This window comes from Heterocephalus glaber, unplaced genomic scaffold, assembly GCF_053883595.1.
Source record: "Heterocephalus glaber isolate CG9 unplaced genomic scaffold, H.glaber_assembly_v1.0 deba00001666, whole genome shotgun sequence".
NCBI classification, from domain to species: domain Eukaryota; kingdom Metazoa; phylum Chordata; class Mammalia; order Rodentia; family Bathyergidae; genus Heterocephalus; species Heterocephalus glaber.
In genome coordinates this window covers 17,949,021-17,970,275 of record NW_028258406.1, presented here as the reverse complement: position 1 = coordinate 17,970,275, position 21,255 = coordinate 17,949,021, and the positions used below count along the sequence as shown (strand labels likewise).

Genomic DNA, 21,255 nt, shown 5'->3' with positions numbered 1-21,255 from the left:
CACAACACACTGTTTTTACATGCCTGACTTTCTTTCCATTAGATGGCAGTGGGCAATAGCATTCATCATCTTCTTGATCACACTTATTAAATATACTCAGGAAAGGACCTCCAGCATTGCTTGAGAAAGTGGCAAGAATGTACAAATGTGTTCAAAGTGAGGGGGATTATTTTGACAGGAATTAATGGCAAAGTATCTTTTACTGTAATAATTAAAAAATTAAACATTCACCATATATTTTGATGGCACCTCCGATCTTATAATATTGTTATCAGGATTGAATGAGATATGGCACAATGCCTGGCATGGTGTAGTGGCTCAAGAGATGGTAGCTACTACTATTACTTTTATTAATAAAATTTGTAACAGTAGCTGATATTTTATACCCAATCTGCTTTAACTTCTTTGGTCTCATTCACATGCGAGCTTGTGTGTGTAAAATGCCCCATTAATGCTGCCCAGCCAAAGAACCCCAGAAACACTCTTGTAGTTGAACAAGTTTGGTTTGTTTCTTCTTTGAAAACAGGCACTATGGAAATCATGGGAAATAACTTAAAAAAAATTTTTTTTAATGTTTTTTGGTAAATAACTTTTATAGGAATGGGTCTCTGAGTGACTTGAAGGCAGGTCTAAGGAAGCAGAGATTGGCTCTGAATTGGATACTATTAGAAAGCAGGGCAAACTATGATTAGGTATTTCATTTATCTATTAGGAGGAAAGACTAGAGTGAGAATAAAGTATAATTGGTAAATAAATAGCAGCTTCATTTTGGCCCAATATTGGGGCATTTGTGGGTGGCACAGTGACCTGTATTTTTCTGTGTATAGATAAAATTATGAAGGGGACTTGCTTGATCTTACTTTATCATGGTGTGAGCGTAGCCTTGTCAGAGCAGGTATTCAGAGATTGTTTATGTCTGATGGGAGAATCACAGTATTTACTTGCAAGAGCCAGGCCAGCTTCTCACATCAGGGGCTTTTCTTTTCTTTCTCAATTATTACAACTAGAATTCTGAAGGAATATTACAGTGATTTAAATGAATAAATCCCTTCTCTTAAGAATGAAATGGAAAAAAAAAAAAGAAAAAAAAAAGAATGAAATGGAATCCTAACCATCTTTCCAGGAAAACATCATCATTCATTTGGAAACTATTTCTGACATTGCTCTGTATGCTGGGGCTCTGACAATGACCAAAAATGACAATATGTATTTGTTTGGCTCTGGAATGCCCCCTAAAGCCCCAAGCATTAATAGCTTGATCCTTAAATTGATGCCTTTGGGAGGTTGTGGAACCTTCAAGAGGTGGAGCTAAGAGGGGTTTTAGGTAAGTGGAGATGTGCTCTCAAAGGGAATTGTGGGGTGTTGTATTTTGCTCTCTCCATTTTATGCTTCCTAATTGCCATGAGATAATGTTGTCAATCAGTCTAGGTGGTTTGGTTTTGTTTTGCTCTGTTTACAACCTGGTGAAATGCAGTTCTGCTAGCAGGCCCAATGTCACCACATGACACCAGGTGATGCTGGATGCCAACAGTTGGTACACACAGCCGCTGCCACCCCCCCCCCCCAGATGCATCTTTGTTGGCTGCTTGTTTCTGGAGCTCTGAGTGTTTATTGCTCTTTCTTTTGAAAAGACTACCCAGGATAAAAATCTCATGTACAGTGGTACCTCAGTTCATGAACTTAATTTGTTTTATGATAGTGGAGAAGATGGCCAAATTTGTGTTTAGTGTGGGGAAGATAGCCAGATAGCCTCAGTTGTGTTTGAAAACAATGTGGAGTTTGTGAATAGAAGCAGAATTTTGTTGAATGCATTTGTTTGAGAATTGAATTATTTGCAAGGAGAAGTGTTTGTGAACTGAGGTACCGCTGTAGATTTACAGGACTTTTGGAGCTCATACTACTCAAGAAATAAATCACAAGCTGGTTTACAGGAACATCCAAATGAGTCTTTTATTTTAACAGGGCCTGTGCTGCAGCATAGGGGATCAGTACACAGGAGGGAACTCCACAAAACTAAAACCTGAGAAGTGTTTGAAGAGTGCTGCTTACCTATAGAGCAGCTGCAGGCTTGTTTCAGTGAGAGGCAGGGCTGAAAGCTTGCTGTCAGCATTAGGTATGCAAAGTGGATCTTAGTCACTCCAGGGTTCTCTCTCCTTCTTTCTTCCACAGTATCATTCTAAGTGGTGGGAGCTGGGGATGGCACCATGCTGACTGTCTGGTTGCACTCATTTTGGAGTGCAGAATGGTGGTTTGATAGCCAGGGAGGACACTAAAGCAAGTTGTCCAAGTCCATTGTGTGTGTGTGTGTGGGAGGAATGTGAGAGAGAGGGATGTGCTGGATGCCGGCTAAGCACAAGGGAAGATGAGAGCTAGTCTCGCCTTTGTCTCAATAGGAGATCAGAAGCTTGTCAGCATGAGCTTCCTGTCATGATGTTCTGCCTTTACCACAGGTCCAAATATAACAGGGCCTATGGCTATAGAGACCAAAGGTACTGAAACCATGAGCCAAAATAAAGCTTTCAAGTTTTTAAAGTTGATTTATTTCAGATATTGTTGCAGTAATGGATAGCTAACACCAGGCTAGAGGATCTTACATTCTAATCAGGGAAGGTAGATACTAATGAAGAAACCTAATATTTTCATCTCTGGATAAATGTTGTGAAGAAAATAAACAATATTATGATGAAAAAAATATAGTAGGAATTACACTTCAGAATGAGAACAAATATTATAGGGGAACATTTTTGGGCTGAGTAGGCTAGAATCAGATATCCTGCACAATAGTCTACGCTTAATTTCCTTAAATCAAATCATACCCTTGAATTATTTAAGTTACATTTCTTATAGTAGACACACACACATCCACTTTTCTACAGGGGATGTGGAAGAAAAGATTTTATTGTCAAGTAAGACTATATGAAACAGTTAACAATTCCCAAATTTGGTAGGGTTATGATGAATCATTTGAAAATTCACCTTTGTAGATTGTAGGGCTTGTATTATGCTCATTTATCTCAGAAAAGTGGCATGGGAAATAAGTCAAATCTGGAAGAAGAGGAAAATACTTTTTAAGTTATAGTAATTATTTGGATTGAAATGCATTAGCAAGTCCACTGATTTTCCAGTGTTCTTTCAAACTAAACAATTTGAACCAAACTTTTCAATTTCTGCTTTTTGTAGAGCACTTATCAATTTAATAAAATAAAATTTCTTTTTTTCCAGAAAGACCTAACTTGTTACTTAAAATCTGTTTAACTCTGTTTTGACTTTTTAAAAAAAATTCTTTAATTGGTACATTTTAGGTATACAATATGTTTACATTTATCATTGGGTGCTTGTACCTGTACATGATGTATCTTGGTTCTTATTTTTCTCCCATTACCTATGCACCCTTCACCCCCTCCACCCTTCCCTATTTACATAGATTTCATTACCATTTTTTTTCTTTTCTCATAATTTTTCCTTTCCCTTCTTCCCTTTGCCCTTCCCCTCCCACAACCTATACACCGTTGGACCTTTTCCTATTTCAAATTATCAATTATTCATTTTAATCCTTATTTACACTTTAAGTTTCTCACACTAGACAAACTATTCAGTATTTACACATGTGTGTCCTATTTATTTCACTTAAGAGTATGGCCTCAATATGCATCCATTTAGCTATAAATGTGTCTAGTTTCTCATTCTTTATGGCTGAGTAGTACTACATTTTATAAAAAAACACACATCTTCTTTATCCAGTTTCCAGTTGATGGGCACTTGGGCTGTTTCCAAGCTTTAGCTATTACAAACTGTGTCATTATAAACATGGATGCACATATATCGCTGTGGTATGACTCTTTTAATTCTTTGGGGAAGATGGCCAGAAGGGGAATAGCTGGGTCAAAAGGGACCTCCAGCCCTAGTTCTTTAAGGTATCTCCGTAGTGATTTCCACAGTAGCTGCACCAGTCTGCACTCCCACCAACAATGGAGAAGGGTTCCTTTCTCTCCACACCCCTGCCAGCAGTTTTTATTTGTTGATTTCTTGATAGGAGCCATTCTTTCTGGGATGAGGTGGAATCTCAGTGTTGTTTTCATCTGCATCTCTCAAATGATCAGTGATGTTGAACTTTTTTATATATTTATTTTCTGCTTTTACTTCTTTGTCTGAGAAATGTCTGTTCATTTCAGATGCCCATTTGTGAATTGGGTCTTTGAATTTGGGGGGGTCTGATTTTTTCAATTCTTTATATATTCTCGATAGTAGACCTTTATCTGAGGTACAGCTGCTAAAATTTTTTTCCCACATTGTAGGTTGTCTCTTAGCTCTGTTGGTGGTTTCTCTTGCAGTGCAGAAGCTTTTTAATAAGAGTAGATCCCAGTTGTTGATTCTTTGTGCTAGTTCCCATGCTACTGAGGTTTTGTTCATAAAGTCTTTTTCTATGCCAATGTCTTCAAGAGTTCTACCTAACTTATCTTCCAGCAGGTTTAGTGTTTCTGTCTTAATATTTAGATCTGTAATCCACTTCAATCTTAGTTTAGTGCATGGTGATAGTTATGGGTCTAGTTTTAATCTTTGGCAGGTTGAAATCCAGTTTTTCCAACACCATTTATTAAAGGGGCTATCTTTCCTCCAGTGAGGGTGGTTGGCTCCTTTGTCAAAGGTGAGGTGGCTGAGTATGTCTGAAGTTGTTTTTGCATCTTCTAATCTATTCCACTGATCCTCGGGTCTGTTTCTTTGCCAGTACTATGCTGTTTTTATCACAGTAGCTTTGTAGTATAGTTTCAAGTTGGGTATTGTGATACCCCCTGCCATGTCTCTGTTGCCTAGAATTGCTTTTGCTATTCTAGGTCTCTTCTGCTTTCAAATGAATTTTTGGATTGTTTCTCTAGCTCTGTGAAACATATTGTTGGAATTTCAATTGGCATTGCATTAAATCTATATAGTAGTTTTGGAAGTATGGCCATTTTGACTATATTCATTCTTCCTACCCAGGAGCAAGGGATGTCTTTTCATTTTCTTATATCTCCCTCTACCTCCTTTTTCAAAGTGCTATAGTTTTCAGTGTAGAGGTCTTTTGCTTCCTTTGTTAGACTGATTCCTAGATATTTCATTTTTTTGGATGCTATTGTAAAAGGAATTGTTTCCCTAATTTCTCTCTCAATGAGTCTGCTATTTGTGTATAAGAAGGCTATTGTTTTTTGAGTGTTGACCTTATATCCAGCTACTCTACTGAATCTGTCAATTAGTTCTAGAAGGCTTTTGACACAGTTTTTTGGGTCTTTTATGTAAAGTATCATACCATCAGCAAATAATGACAGTTTCACTTCTTCCTTTCCTATCTTTATTCCTTTTATTTCTCTCTCTTTTGTAATTGCTGTGGCTAATGTTCCCAGAACAATATTGAACAGAAGTGGTGATAGTGGAGCTTCTTGCCTTGTTCCTGATTTTAGTGTGAAAGTTTTCAGTTTTTGACCATTTAGTATGATGTTGGCTGTTGATTTTTCATAAATAGCCTTAATCAGGTTGAGATAATGACCTTGTATTCCAATTTTCTGTAGGGTTTTTATCATGAATGGGTGCTGTATTTTGACAAATGCCTTTTCTTCATCTATTGAGATGACCATATGGTTTTTGTCCTTGACTCTGTTAATATAGTGTATTACATTTATTGATTTTCGAATGTTGAACCATCCTTGCATCCCTGGGATAAATCTGACTTGGTCAGGGTGTATGATATTGATGACTCTGTGTTTTGACTTTCATCTCATTTTATATCAAGTGGCTTCTCAAGTTCAGTATCAAGCACAATGAGCTATTTATTAAATTGCTTAACATTCTTTTATATGAAAAAAATTTACATTTCCATTACCCAATATAACTGGTGCACCAAAGTTTGTAAAGAAAGTTTCTGTTGCAGAAACCTTATTTTTCTGTGGATAACCAATATCAAATCAGAGATTCATTCTATTAGAAGAATTCTGCCTTCTGATTATTGTAGTCTGGGAGGCTGAGGCAGAAGGCTCACAAGTTTGAGCCAGCCAGAGAAACATAAGGAGACTGTCTCCAAAAAAGGGGTCGGGGCTGGGATTATAGCTCAGTATAAGTGATAGCTCAGCGATAAGTGGGTTCAATTCCCAGTATCATAGGAAGAAAGCAAGCAAGAAAGAAACAAAGAGAAATAGACTAAAGCTCCCTTTTAAGGCCATATGCTTTAAAAATTGTAAGATATAAATTAAAAATGAACAAACTTCAACTTTTAATTAAATTAATAGTTTATTCTACTCAAAGAAACTTTAAAATAAAATTGTTGATTAAAATGAATATAGTATTAAAAAATCCAGTAATGTGATCATTTATTTTATGATTGTCCCTAGCATGCCAAATCCTTGCCTGTTAGCAAGTCTTCATTTGCTTTACCACTTTAAATGTTTCATTTAATTATTCAAATTTTCCACTGTAAATTTCCTGTTATTGGCCCTTCATTTCTGATAATTTAGCTTCCTATAAAACTTAAATTGATTAGTACCATACCTTTGGGTAGGGGGAAGGGCACGAAAATTGAAGGCTAAAAGGTCAATGGGATATGTACTTAACATTTGAGGGTGGGTGTTTCATTAACATATTAATAAATTGTTTTTATCTTTCTGTTTTCAACTGTGTCAACTTATATCCCATTTGTGAGATAGTGTTAGGGAATAAAAATGGTATTTATGAAGGAAAGTATGCCCTGACCTGTAAGAACCACTTAACTGGAGTTTGGATTGGGACTAGTTCTGAGGGGACAGTCAGAGGCTTCAGTAATCAGCAGGGACAGGGACAAGCTAACACCAAGGAGCGATCCAATTTGTGAGGTGGGAAGATTGCACCTGAAACTTAATTTACATGTTTCTCTAGGCCAAAATCTACTGTTTTGTTTTGGGTTTTTTTGGGTACCGGGGATAGAACTCGGGACCTTGCACTTTTGAGGCAGGTGCCAGAACCACTGAGCTAAATCCCCAGCCCTGCCAAAATCTACTGAAGAAGAGATGTCTGCACTGTTTTCTGCTTCTCTTATTCTCTAGTACAGTGTTAAATTTTAGGTTCATAGGGCCAAGGATTTAGCTTAGTGGTTTCACCGCCTGCTGCGCAAGTACAAGGACCCGAGTTTGATCCCTGGTACCAAAAAAAAAAAAAAAAATTTAGGTTCATAAATATAAACTTAGTTCCTTTTCAACCATTTCTGTACCTTGTATTGAATTAATCTTGTTTTTATATAGATATTGTTATTTATTTATTTATTTATTTTCAATTTCAAAAGTTTAATATACCAAAGACACTTTGTTATTTGATGCACTTAATGTCAACATTTGGGGCAATTTTTAAGGTCTTCTAAAAAATGACATTAACAATACCTCTGTATAGTAATATTTAAAATAAGAGGAAAATGAGAACACTTTTATACTATATTTTCAAAAACTGTTTTGAAGACAGCAAGCTCATGCTCAGCTGTTTTTCCTTTGCTTTAAAATAAGCTGCCATGGGCTGGGGATTTAGCTCAGTGTTTCCACCGCCTACCTTGCAAATGCAAGGTCCCGAGTTTGATCCCTGGTACCAAAAAAAAAAAAAAAAAAGAAAAGCTACCAATAATTCCAGGCAGCCTAAAATGTATTGTTCTTGGATCAAATATTAAATATTCATATTTGCAAAAATGTTTTGCAATGAGTCATTGACCTCTATGAAAAGATCCAAATTGCTAAGAAGAGTTAGTTTATTTTCAAATTCTGTGACTGGGTTCCAATAATCCATTATTAAGTAAAGTACTGGCAAAATATCAGATATTAAGGATCAGATTTATTTTATATAAGCATGAAACTGTTTCTGATAGCTTCCCATGGCTAGCATAGACCAGTAAGTAACCCAAGGAATATAAGAGGCAATAAAATCTAGTATACAAGGCAAGGTAGGCAGGGGTGATAATGTTTTGTTTTGTTTTATAGGAAAAGTCAACACTAATGCCAGAGAAAAACACCTATTTAGAAATTTGAGCATTATAATAAACCAAAAAGTCAAGCTTCAAAATGACCAAACTTGCTAATTTTCAGCTGAAATATTTTTCTATATTTTGGCATTTTACTGTAATTTGTTGTACACAATTTCTGAAGACTCTAAGCACTATCTTTGCACAACAGACTAACTCCTCCCGCTTCTCCAGAGTACAGGAAGAAAAGCTCTTTCTTGCCAAAATGCTTGAATTTTATATCATACAAAAAATCTGAGTGGAAGGTATACAACAAAGGTTACAATGTAACTCTATTGTAATTTTACACATTTTTTTCTTTGTGACATATATTTTTCTTTCTGGAGCTACAAATTATTTAATTTAGTAAGCTTATAAATTTTAACTTTTTGAACAAGAAGAAAGTGTAGGACTGTAAGGCTATTAATTTTACTATCAAAATATCTAAGGAATTCAATGCATTTTTAAAACTAAAATTCTAAATATCACGTGAAGAAGAATCTGAAGACACTAGACTCAAGACTACACTAAATCCAGAATTTATCTATGACTTGGGTTTTGAAGCTTTTCACCTAAGTTTCTGGTCCTTTACCCTGTTCCTTCCTTGCATGCTTTCTTCATTACTAAATACAAACTGTCAGCTTTTCACACTGGACCTTTTCCAGTGTCCTATCTGATAACTCTGTAAGTGTGCACTTACAGCCTTCATACACCAACATTTTAAATGGAGACCAATGCCAAGAACCAGATTTTTCATTAGATTTACAACTCCAGGGGTCTAACTTAACACCACCTGAAAAATGAACCATGTTCCAGATAGTTCTATAAATCTTAAAAGCCAAAACTGGAATTCTCATAAGGTTTTAAAAAATGTGTCTAATGAAGAAAAGGCAACTGCACTTAGTACATCAACACTCTTTAAAGGATAAGTGACAGCAACAAAGGGACCTACTCGTATTACAGAAGACATTTTACCATGGCAAAGTCTAAAAAGTGGGCAAAGGTGGTAAGTTCCTAAATATCACTATCATAAAAATAATCTCTCTCTTGCTTTCTTTTCTTCTTTCTTTCATTCATGTGCTGCATGAGGAACCAAGGAAGTCAACAGAAAATTATTCTGTCTGGGCCAACCATGAAATCTTTAGGGACAGATAGGTATATTCCCTGTTACTTTTCAGGGCATTATTTTATACATTTTTTTTTTTAAACTTCAAAAATAAGAGTTATTTAGCCTTGTGAATATTTTGAAGTAAAGATTCTTGAATTTCTGTGATGAACTCTTCAAGCAATTCAACTTTTCAGAGTCATCACTCAAAACGTCCTTTGACATGGGATCTATCCCACAGTGACAAAGCAGCTCCCTCCTTTGTTGATGTGAGAGTGGCTCTTTGTTCATTCAGGATTCCAAATCTTTCATTCAAAGTCATCCCTGTCTGTTGCCCAACACTATTTATGTCAAATTGTAGAGGGACACCTTTAGGAACTTTCTTTACATCAGACTGTTCCCGTTTTGTCAAGAATGAGGGTACAGCAATACGAGTTAATCGTGGTTTCTGAGTTACTGGGCACTGTACTGCTCCAGGATTGTCAATGGACACAGTCAAAATTCCTCCACTTGTGGTGGAAGTATGCCACTGACGAGTTCTCTTTGCTACTACATCGTCCAGCAGTTGTTCTGTGTTCAACTGGACCTGAACCTTCAGGCCTCTTCAGAAAAGTTGCCTGAGGAGTGTCTTTCCGATGGCTTCATTTATTTCCACTCCTGGTAAAATTAGCTGGAATGTTATTTATTCTGTTTAACTGGTTAGGTCTTTCGAGAACTGTAGCTGGTTTCCTTTGCACTTCATTTTGTCTCAGAAGGTTTGCTTTCCTTTTTAACACTGGAAAATATCGTTCTATATTCTTGTTACTTGAAGGTGAACGATTCATAAGACTAACTCCTTTTTGAATTCCAATTGCTTTTCAGGCTGCAAGGCCAGTGATAACTTCATAAGGACGTCTCTTCTCAGGCATTACTTTTCCTCTTGGGCTCAGACTAGTTTTACCACAACCAGAATTCTGCTGAATTCCCTACCCACCATACTCTCATCCTGAATTGCCGAGCACTACTTTGCTGGAGTCTTCTATTTAGCCTTGGAAAATTCTGCTTCTTTCCTTCCTTTCTATTCAATTTGATAATAGTATCCAGAGACATATCAATTTTGTCGAGGTTCTCATTACTGCGAGCTTTTGGGGGTTGTGAGGGGTCGTTGTGGCTCCCACCAACCGGATACCAAACCGGTTCATGGCTCCGAGATGTAGCACTGAGCTGTCAGCCGATAGGGCTAGAATCGCAGGCCCGCCACCTCCCACTCCCGCATGCAGACTGGCCGCACCGCAGGTGCGCGCATGTGTGCTGGCCTATACAGATACTGTTGTTCATAGATTTTTGCCTCTAAAATATTGCCTGAAAAATCCAGGAACAAGTGAATTTCACTGCTTATTACAGTTATTCTATCATATTATCAATATTTACATTAACATCACAAAACAATTTATTAAGATTCCATAATAGTTTCTGAGTTCTTCACATCTTCTAGCTCACAATTGATGGGATGGGGAGCATGTAGACCCTAAGTCCATACCCTGAGAGATGGCTCTCTTTTACTACTGTATCTGATGCCCCTTGAATGAAAAGCTGCAGTATTATGAGACATGAACACCCACAACATACATTACAACATATTTTTTCATTCTGTTCTTGGGCAGAAAGACGAAGTAAAAAAAGTTGAGAGAGGTGAGGATATGGAATAGAAAAGACCTAAAATGTAAAAGACAAGTGAAAGATGATGTGTTTTTATTTTGCTAGATTTGTAGGAAAAGTTCAATGACTTTCCCAAAATTCCTGTGCTTTTCTAGCAAGCAGGCTGCTTTTAGCACTAAAGATACTTGGGAAAATCAGGCTTTATTCTATGGTTTTGCTATTCATGCCAAGTGGTGGGTTTTTCTTTTTTTCACTTTGTTCAAGAGTCTCTTGCCTTGCCATATTTGTCCTTAGTTTCCTCACATCAGCCAGCAAACTTTTCTAAACATGAAGCAGCTGAGGGGTGCATGTCTGTGGGTTGATTTCTGGGTTCCCCACATTCTGTAACTAGATGTCAGCTGTGCTCTTATTCTTGGGCTCCCAAACCCACAACTGTCTTCTCTATGTTAATATGGTAGCCATCTGGATGCAGATTCTACCCTTCATTTTTGTCTCTTAAAGAATGTATTTACTTGGAAAGCTGGTAGGCTAAGAAAATTTCACAGAGGATTTTCTAGTAAACACAGAGGAGATTTTCCCATAGGAATTAATGGTGGTATTTTCACCAGTTAAGTCTATTACATCTGCAGCTGTGGCAATCAAATTTTTCAGTTTCCTTCCCCTCTAGTGAGGCTTTTCTCTCCATTTCCTAGATTTTCTTGGACCAATTCAAAATTGTATCACTTTATCCCAGAGAGTAATAAAAATTATCACTATGAGCAGTTCTCTTACTGGCCATGGTGATTCATTTTATGTGTCAACTTGACTAGGCTAAGGGGATGCCCAGATAGCTAGCTGAACTTTATTTCTGGGTGTGTCTGTCAGGGTATTTCTGCAAGAGATTAGTATTTGAATTGATAGGTGGAGTAAAGAAGATTTCCCTCACCAATGTGTATGGGAATCATCCAATCAATTTAGGGATTGAAAAGCACAAAAAAGAAGAGGAATGGGGAATTTGTTTCTTTTTTGAGGTGGGACATCCACTTTTTCCTGCTCTCAGACACTGATATTTCTTGTTGTCATGTCCTTGGACAGGGATTGAATTATACTACCAGTTTTCCTGGCTTTCCAGTCTGTAGAGAGCATATCATGGGGGCTTTTGGCTTCCATAATCTCATGGGCTAATTTCCATAAAACCTATGTTGTATCCTATTGGTTCTGTTTCTGTGAAGAACATTAAGATACCAGCTTTTACCAAGATAGTAACTGTCTATCAGCTTCATTCTATAGTCACACTCCTGACAGATTGCACCCTTTGCTCTCCAGCTGTCCACTTCCCTTATTTGAGAATCAATGTGGGAAGTAAAATGGGAAAAATGCATAAGTAAATATGATTTATGCTTCTACAAATGACTGGAACAGTTCTAGGACATCAGAACATTTCAGTACATTTGAAATATTAATTTTAGAGAGGAACAACATTTTTGAAGAACAAATTTCCTCTTATTTTTTTTGATTCAGGTATTTTCTCCTTCTGTGACTTTTTGGGCTTATATAATTTGTTGGCTGCCTTTGCCATTTTTATAGACCTTATCAATATTCTACCTTTTTATTATTCTTTGATGAATCTAAGAGTTGCATGGAGAAAAGGTATTCACTATTTCTAAACTTCTTTTGATATTTATTTTGACTCCTTTGAGGAGAATTACAAAATAAACTTATTTAAATTTTATTGTCCTTGTATTTTAGCCTATCTTTGATGAAGAAATGATTCCATGATGAACACAGCTGTTTGAGGTAAATGATGTGCTTTTATTGATGGTTTGCTTTTCAGAAAAATTCAGATCAAAACCTATAAAAGAAACAACTCAGAACCTACATTCCTTCCCACAGATAATATTTCTTATCTAATTTCTTATAATTTTATATGTCTTTTGAAGTAATCTGTGATTTGAAAGTAGTGGTTGGTCTCACTTTATCCATTACTTTTTCTCTGAAATGATTTGCAGTGGGTGACTTTTGTTTTCACACACCAATCTCCTATTTTCTGAGTTGAAACTTACCTTCAAGACACTCTACTGACAAGATGCTTGAGATGATAATAGCTACTCTTGAGCATAACTTGGTATTTTTGTGTTTAAGGAAAACAAATAGAGCAAAACAAAACAATGACAACAATAACAACCAGCTCAATCTGTGGGGGTCATCAATGCCTATGTAGTTATAAAATTAATACTTCTTAAAATTCCAGAATCCTAATTCTGATTCCATTCCTGCTAGTTTTGGCCAGACTTTTTGTATTCTCCATGTTCTCAGCTGCTGCCAGTGGTCCAAAGGATAGGTCATTATAATAATTATAACTGCTTACATTCATTTCATGTATGTTGCTGAAGTATTGCCCAGGGTGCTCTATGAACATTTGCTGAGATTCTCGCAGTCATAAAAGTCCCTCATTATAAAAGAGAAACAGGTTCAAGAGGAGGCCCAGATACTCAGCTAAGAAGAAGCAAAACAGGATTTTAAAGCATGTCCTTGGCTCTAAGGCAAAGGTCTGCACATAACCCTGTTGCTTCTCCACCCCTTTCCAGGATGGTGATGCAGCTCTGAGGGATGTTGCCTTATCCACTGTCCTATGGCTTCGTCCCATGATTTTCCTTGGCCACCAAATTAGAGACCTAAGCCCATATTGAAGTTAACGTCATTCTTGGACACTTTGGGCCATTTGATTGAAGTCCCTCTGACTAGCACTTGTCTCTGGGCCCATTGTCCTGACCCTGGCCATTTCTGCGGTACAGCCCCAGTGTGCTGGCTCTCAGTTTCCCTTCCATACTAGCATGTCTTGTTTTTGAGTTCACTTCCATTAGGAAAGTGACAAGAGTAGAGACAGTCTATAGATGGATTTTGGGAGAGAATTGAATTAAATGTTTTAAAACCAAAGAACATGATCCCAATTTCTTATCCATTTGAGGTATTTAAAGATTTAAAGAACATTTAAGAAGAAAAAAATAAGCTCAGGTCACAGTTTTTCTTGCTTTACTTTGAGCAAAATTATTTAGTTGCTCTTTCTTTTTTGCTATGAGCCATTAGGAATAGGTCCATAGAGTCTAGAAATTGAGTTCTCTGTTCAAATTTGAGTGTGTGTGCTTGTGTGTGCATGTGTATGTATGTGTGTGCATATGTATGAGAGAGAGCATTTGTAAAGTTTGGGGAAAACACACAGTAGCTGTTGCTTTTGCTACCTCTACTGCTGCAGCCCTAAAATTATTTTGTGTTGCTCAGTTAGTTGTAGCATCATCAGAACCTAGTGTCACAGAAGCTGCCACCACAATATGATTTACCCCGGATCCTGCTCACACCTGCACTTTTCTAAATGTAGGAGGGATTCAGATGTTAAGTAAACTAGATAGGTTGGAATTCTGATCCCCAGATGCATAGAAAAGATCCCCTCCTTACTCCGTGTACCAAGATGTAAATCTTTGAAAAATTTCTTCTGAAAATTTAAGAAATCATCTCCCCACATTTGAATCTCTTGAAATGATTAATGTCCTCCTTCACCAGCTTTGGCAACAAATGCCAACATGATAAATGAGAGGTAGCAAAATGCTAATCACACAGGAGACTGGAGGCATGAAATGATACAGCTCAAATCTCTGTGGGCCAACCTAGCTAGTGTGGCAGAGAACTGAGCTTGGGATTTGAAGCCAGAGGACCTTGGTGAATCCAGAGAAAACCTCTTTCTAAGTATGACAGACTTTTAGGCCAGTCATGTCATGTCCTTATAAGACAGGAAAAATAAAACTACTCATTTCACAATTCTGTTATTTGTATTTAATAGGAGTTAGGAGTATTCAAATGTTTTGAAAAATACAAAGTATTGTACAAATGATTTGCTTGTGTTATTGTTGTTGTTCTTAGTATCATTGCCTTTTTAAAGAGAAGGGAACTATTTTTATATGAAAAGTGATAGTTTCAAAAAGTGAAGAAGGAAATTTCATCTAAACTGGTGACCTCAAGAAACTAAACATAAGTAATTCTGGGTTAGAGGAGTCAAGGAGTCATGGTGCCAAGAAAACTGAAAATCTGAATGCTTGTAAATCTCAACCTTTGCCTCCTGTATAGAATTTAAAAGAGAAACCTCAGATCTCAGTTTGTGTAGATTAGTATTCACTGAAATCCTTATTCCAAGTACTGTAGTAAGTATTGGGTTTCTGAGACAAATTAAACATCATTTCTGTACTTTAGAAGCTAATTGGCTAAAGGAGGAGCCAACATCAACTATTTTAATTCACCAAAAGTGTTAGAATAGACTTACAGCTGTGGTGGTTGACAGCAGTCTCTAGATCTCCATACCCATGAGATTTTTAAATCCTTACTTTATAGCAGTTCATGGCTGATTGCCAACCCTGACAATTCTTCCTTCTTGAAAGTTAATGAACTTCATTCATTTTTCACTTCCTTCCTGACTTTCTCTTACTCTATCCTAATACTCTATCCTTACTCTAACCCTGGCTCTTTGCTCTTTTCACCACATTTTCTCCCCGATCTCTCTCATATGCTCTCATGGTTATAACCATCACCTTATAGTATGCCTTCTTGTCTATGTATCTCAATATTGACCTCTCCAATATTGACCTCTCCAAATCCTACATATAATATTTAATTCTCTGTTGGGCCCTTTTGGATTTTACTATTTCAAATTGTCCCATGCTGAGAGTAATTGCTGTTAAGTTGGCACCTGAGTTACTTTATAGGTTTTTTAGCATTTCAATGGTTTTTCACATTGGCAGCTCCATCTTATGATGAAATTAAAATGTTTTTCTAGTCTCTCCGGGAGGATGTGATGTAGATACTGACAGTCAGACACATTGGTATATAAGATTTGAATAGAAAAGAAGGCAACATAAGGAGACATCTGTGGGGGACTGATCATTTGGCAAGTGCTAGTGGAGGCATCTGGTCCTTCTGGGGCTCCTGGGCTAGTTTCTGGCATCTGTCCCCATGTGTATTTAGGGCCAAGTTGTTGCTGGGAGTGGTGACCAGTCTCCTCTGTGCCGAGCATTGCTCCTCTGCAGTTTCAAGGTGAACTATTCAGATCAAGTTCTTTGCTTTCCCTAGAAATTCTGCAAGTTAACAAGTAACATTTAATACATAATTTTCTGTTTAAGTTAATTAGGAAATTGCAACTACCAATACTGATGCTATGATCTCAAAATAAGAGTTTTGATGCTCTCTCTCAACAGTTATACATACATTTGCATTTATGTGTGTATGTGTTTATTATAAGCATTCATTTAATAAACTTCATTTTTTAGAGAAATTTTAGGTCCACATCAAAATTGAGTGGGAGGTGTTGAGGATTTTCATATGCCCCCTTTCTCCACACATACACAGTCCCTTTACTACAAACATCCCTCACTAGACTGGTATGTTTGATACAATTGATAATCTTCAGTGACATGCCATTATTACCCAAAGTCCATAATTTACATTAGGATTTACTCTTAGTGCTATACATTCTAGGGTTTTTTAACAAATATACATTGACGTATGCCCACAATTATAGAATAGAAGGTATTTTTCAATAGATCATATGGAATCTCCCTCTCCCCTTATCTCTGGTGACCACTGATCATTTAACTGTTTTCATGTTTTTGTCTTTTTCAGAATATCATGTAATTAGAATTACATATTTAGACTTTTCAGATTGATAGTGAACAGGGAAAGGGGACATTACCTGAACCCCTGTAGTGGGTCCTGGTCTCCTGTGAGCCATGATAGCACAAGGTGAATTAAAGAATAAAGACAGGAAATGAGACTTAGAAAAGAAGCTGAGCTTGCAGCCTGATCAAGGCTGCTCTGGGCCGCAAAGATGTAGACACCCAAAGGTTGCCACACCTTTACTCAGTTGATCAGGAGTAGCAGATGACGCAAAGGGTAGCAATAATTCTAGGATAATGAGGTATTTATGCTGATAAAGATCCTGGGTTGATGAGGAACTTATGTTTATTAGAAATTTGTCTCTCCCCAGGTGAAACCTTTATCTTACTACTTGGTTCTCAAGGAACCAGAATATCTTCAGCTGATGTAATTCTGCCTTGGAGTGTCACAACATCACATGCCATTGAAGTTTTAGCTGTGACCAGGGGCAAAAATGGAGTTATGTCTCAACATGCCATAGCCAGCCTGTGGGCAAGAAAACTAGGCCTAATCATAATTTAATTATGAAATATTTTCCTCAAAATTGTGTAGTATTGCTCTCAACATAGATTATTTTTTTTCACTTATAATATATATTTAAATTTCTGTCATGTCTTTTTGTGGTTCAATGACTCACTTTTTCTTAGTGCTGAATAGTACTAAGATTCAAAAGCATACAAAGAGAAGAGAGGAGAGGAGAGGATTTCTAAAAACTCCCCAGATGATTTTACAGCACACTCAAGGCTGGAAATCACAAGAGAGAACACAGAGGAGGCTTCTGGGTCGACATGCCACAGCTCCCAGTGCAGAGTAGGAGGCTTCCAGGCCAACCTACCACTGCTCACAGCACAGAGGAGGCTTCCAGGTCAATGTGCTACAGCTCCCAGCACAGAAGAGGAGGCTTCTGGGTCAATGTGCCACAGCTCCCAGCAGAGAGGAGGAGGCTTCTGGGCTAACGTACCACTGCTCCCAGCACTGAGGAGGTGGGCCACAAGGGCACCAGCAGCAACCCCCCAAATCCCCATTGAAATGAGAAGACATATAAACAAGTCTCACAACCAGACTTCCAGATCACCTAGAGCAACCCCAAAGGGAAACAAGATAGAACACTCTGATACTCAACCACCTGGACTCCCTGAACTAGCAACAAAAGAGGATTTGGAAAAAATGAAATCAGAAATAATTTCTCACATAACAGCAGAGATTGTGCCCATAGTAGAAGACATGATTAATCAATCTAGAGAGGGTACAGATAAAAAAATAGAAGACCTGAGGACCATGATGGAATGCCAACATAGGAAACAAATGGAATACATAAAACAGATGCAAACAGATTTCCAGGACATTAAAAACTCCATTGAAAGTCTACAAAGCAGAGTGAGCTAATGTGAGGACAGAATTTCAGATATAGAAGGTAAGATTGCAATTAGTGACCAGGAAAAGAAAAATTGCTTCAAAATTGTAAGAGACCATGAGAAATCAATCCAGTAGCTGCTAGACAACACAAAGAAGAATAACATAAGACTGATCAGAGTCAATGAAGAAACAGGAGAGCATGTAGATGACATAAAACAACTATTCACAGAATGATGGCAGAAAACTTTCCAAGTAGGGGAAAATATCTTGACTTACAGATAATTGAGGCATAAAGGACTCCAACTAGCCTTGATAAAAAAAAAAATCTACATATAGGCATATTATTGTTAAGATTCCAGAAAGCCAACAGAAGACAAAGTTCTACAAGCAGTTAGAGAAAAGAAACAAATCTCATATAAAGGAAAGCCCATCAGAATCACAGCAGACTTCTCAAAGCAAACCCTCAAGGCAAGAAGAGCTTTGAGTGAAGTATTTCAAGCCCTAAAGGAAAACAGCCTCCAACCAAGATTGATGTATCCTGCAAAACTACCTTTCAAAATTGATGCTGAAATAAGATAATTTCATGACAAAGAGCACCTTAGGAACTTCATGAATACCAAACCAGCACTCCAAAAACTTTTAGACAAAATCCTAGGAAAAGACAACACCCCAGAAAGCCCAGCAGAATGAATCCCTTGGGCACGATGAGAAATTAAATGCAAAGGGGGAGAATCCAACAAAAAGAGAAAGTCATGACAATGATAAGTTAATATGTATCAGTTATAACCATCAACGTTAATGGTCTCAATTCAGCAATCAAAAGAAAGACTGGCATAATGAGTCAAGAAGCAAGATCCAACAATATGCTGCATACAAGAAACACATCTAATTCAAAGAGAAACTCACAGACTGAAAGTTAAAGGGTGCAAAACAATATTCCATGTAACAGGAAACTGAAAAAAAAATGCAAGAATAGCTATCCTCTTTGCAGATCAAGTGGATTTCAAACCAGCACTGATTGAAAGAGACAAAGAAGGACACTACATCCTTATAAAAGGAACAATCCAAGAGGAAGAGATAACAATCATAAATATCTATGCACCAAACACTAGTGCACCCAACTATATAAAACAAATACTAATGGATGTGAAAAATCATATAAGCACTAATACAATAGTAGTGGGGGACCTCAATACACCACTGTCACAAATAGATTGACTAGACAAAAAACAAGCAACGAAATACTAAAACTAAATCAAACTCTTGAACAAATGAACTTAACAGATGTTTACAGAGTGTTCCACCCCACAAAATAAGAATACACGTTCTTTTCAGCTACACATGGGTTGTTCTCCAAAATAGACCACCTACTCACTCATAGAACATATTTAGGTAAGTGCAAAGGAACTGATGTTATCCCTGTATATTATCAGACCATAATGTGATGAAATTGGAGATCAATAGCAAAAGAAACAGAAAGTTTAAATAAGGATTAAAAGGTATAATAGATATTGTGAAATAGGAAGAAAGGGGCAATGGGGAAGGGGAAGTGGGAGGGGTAGGGGAAAGGAAAGAAGGGATTGGAATTAATATGAAAAAATGGAAAAAAAGTCTTTGCAAATAGTGATGGATGGAGGGGTTGAAGGGAAGGCAGGGGAAGGGGGAAAAATAAGAACCAAGAGAGATCATGTAAAGGTACACATTTCCAATGATGAATGTCATTATATTGTATACCTAAAATGTACCAATAAAAAGATACAGATTAAAAAAGTCACAAGCGAATCCCTTCCTTGTTTGCCTCTGTTTTTTTTGTGGTGGTGGTGGGGAAAGAGTATTGGTGATTGAGCCCAGGGCCTCCATACTGAGCTACACATCCCTTTAACTTTAATTTTAATTTTAACTTTGAGTCAGGGTGTTGCCAAGTCACTCAGTTCCCCAGACTGGGCTCAAACTTACACTCCTCCTGCTTCAGTATTTTTGGTTTTTTGTTTGTTTGTTTTTTGAGAGAGGGTCTCTCTGTGTAGTTTAGGCTGGCCTCAAACTCAGTATATAGCTCAGGATGGCCTTGAACTTGTTCCTCCTGCCTCAGCTGCACTGAGTGCTGGGATTACAGGCATGCACAACCATGCATGGTTTGTTTTGCCTTCTTTATTGTATCTTATAACAATTGTTCTGAAGCCTCATGAATATCAACATCACTAGGATGCTTAAAAAATACATAGATTCTTGGGGTTGTGGTGGACAGTTCCTAAGATAATACCTACTGATTGCAGCTTTTGGTATCATACCTTGCAACTCAGTCTCTGTGAACATGGGTGGAATCTGTGGCTTGTTTGAAACACACAAAATATGATAAAGGTGATGAGTGTCATTTGGTCTTTACATCAGTCTATATAAGACTCCTTGCTAGAAGACTTGCTCTTTTCTCCTTCCTGGCTTTGAAGAATCAATTGACCATGTTGTGAGAAGACTTATGAGAGGGCCATATGGCAAGGAACCGTTAGTGGCCTAGTGGAGCAGAGAGTAACTATGTTTAGAAGCTAAGCAGATTGTACCTGCAAAGGCCATGAATTCTGCTAACATTCTCATTGAGCTTAGAAGCAGGTTTGTTGCAAGTTGTGCCTCCAGAGGAGAGCTAAGTCCTGGCTCACACTCAGGAGTAGGCTTGCATAAGCTGTGTCCAGACTCCTAAATTATAGATGTAGTGAATAACAAAAATGTGGTTTTTAAGCTGCTAAATTCATGAGGATTTGTTTTGGAGCATTGAAACTAATAAAAGCCCTATTACCTTTTTCTGTTTAAAACTTACCCTACTTATGGCCTCATTTTGAGGTGAAGACATATAGCTTATTTCACTAAGTATCTGAATACCTATGAAATGGCCCAGTTGCAGTTATCCTCAAACCTATTAAGTTCAAGCCTTACATGCTCAAACTTTTGTGAGTGGAAGATGCTCATGCTGAGAGCAAAGACCAAGCCCTTGGTATTTTCAGGAACCTCTGATCTTACTGATGATGCTTAGGGTTAATTTACATGGAAGAAAATGCTGAGCTGCACCGTCAGAGAAGTTGGTCTGAAGACTTATTGGGTTACTTCAATGAGGGCTAACTTGGCTAGTGAAAGCAGTTCTGGTGGAGAATCACTAATCATCTTTGTTCTGATGTGAAACCTATTATGGAAGGTCAAAAGCTGAGGGGCAGAAGGCAGCTTCAAGAGTCTTCTCATTATGTGTTCTCCTTTGGCATGCACACCAATTAGAAGAGGTTCTAGAGTCTTTTTTGCTGTGAATCCAGAAATGGAATAGATTCCCTTCAGAGCAGAAAGCTTTTTTTGGTCAGTTATGTTCAGGCAAAGATTTGATGGCCAACCCAGAATGGAAGTGCAGAGGATTCTATACTGGACAATAGATTGGATGATATGACTTTCAAAGTCTTCTCTAACTCTAACAGATTTGATTATAGGATCTGTACTACTTCTCAAATAATTTAATAAGGAAATA

The 21,255-nt window shown here is 37.4% G+C and overlaps 1 long non-coding RNA gene and 1 pseudogene across 1 annotated transcript in view; one reads left to right on the top strand and one right to left on the bottom strand.

The window, feature by feature from the left end:
* Positions 1 to 9,193: 9,193 nt before the first annotated feature.
* Positions 9,194 to 10,267, bottom strand: LOC101705746 (UAP56-interacting factor pseudogene; annotated as a pseudogene).
* Positions 10,268 to 12,066: 1,799 nt separating this feature from the next.
* LOC147822269 (uncharacterized) overlaps positions 12,067 to 21,255 on the top strand; it is a 97,566-nt gene continuing 88,377 nt past the window's right edge. The window contains exon 1 of the long non-coding RNA XR_015445893.1: positions 12,067 to 12,500. This is a non-coding gene — a long non-coding RNA (uncharacterized LOC147822269). The remainder of the gene's footprint in view (positions 12,501 to 21,255) is intronic.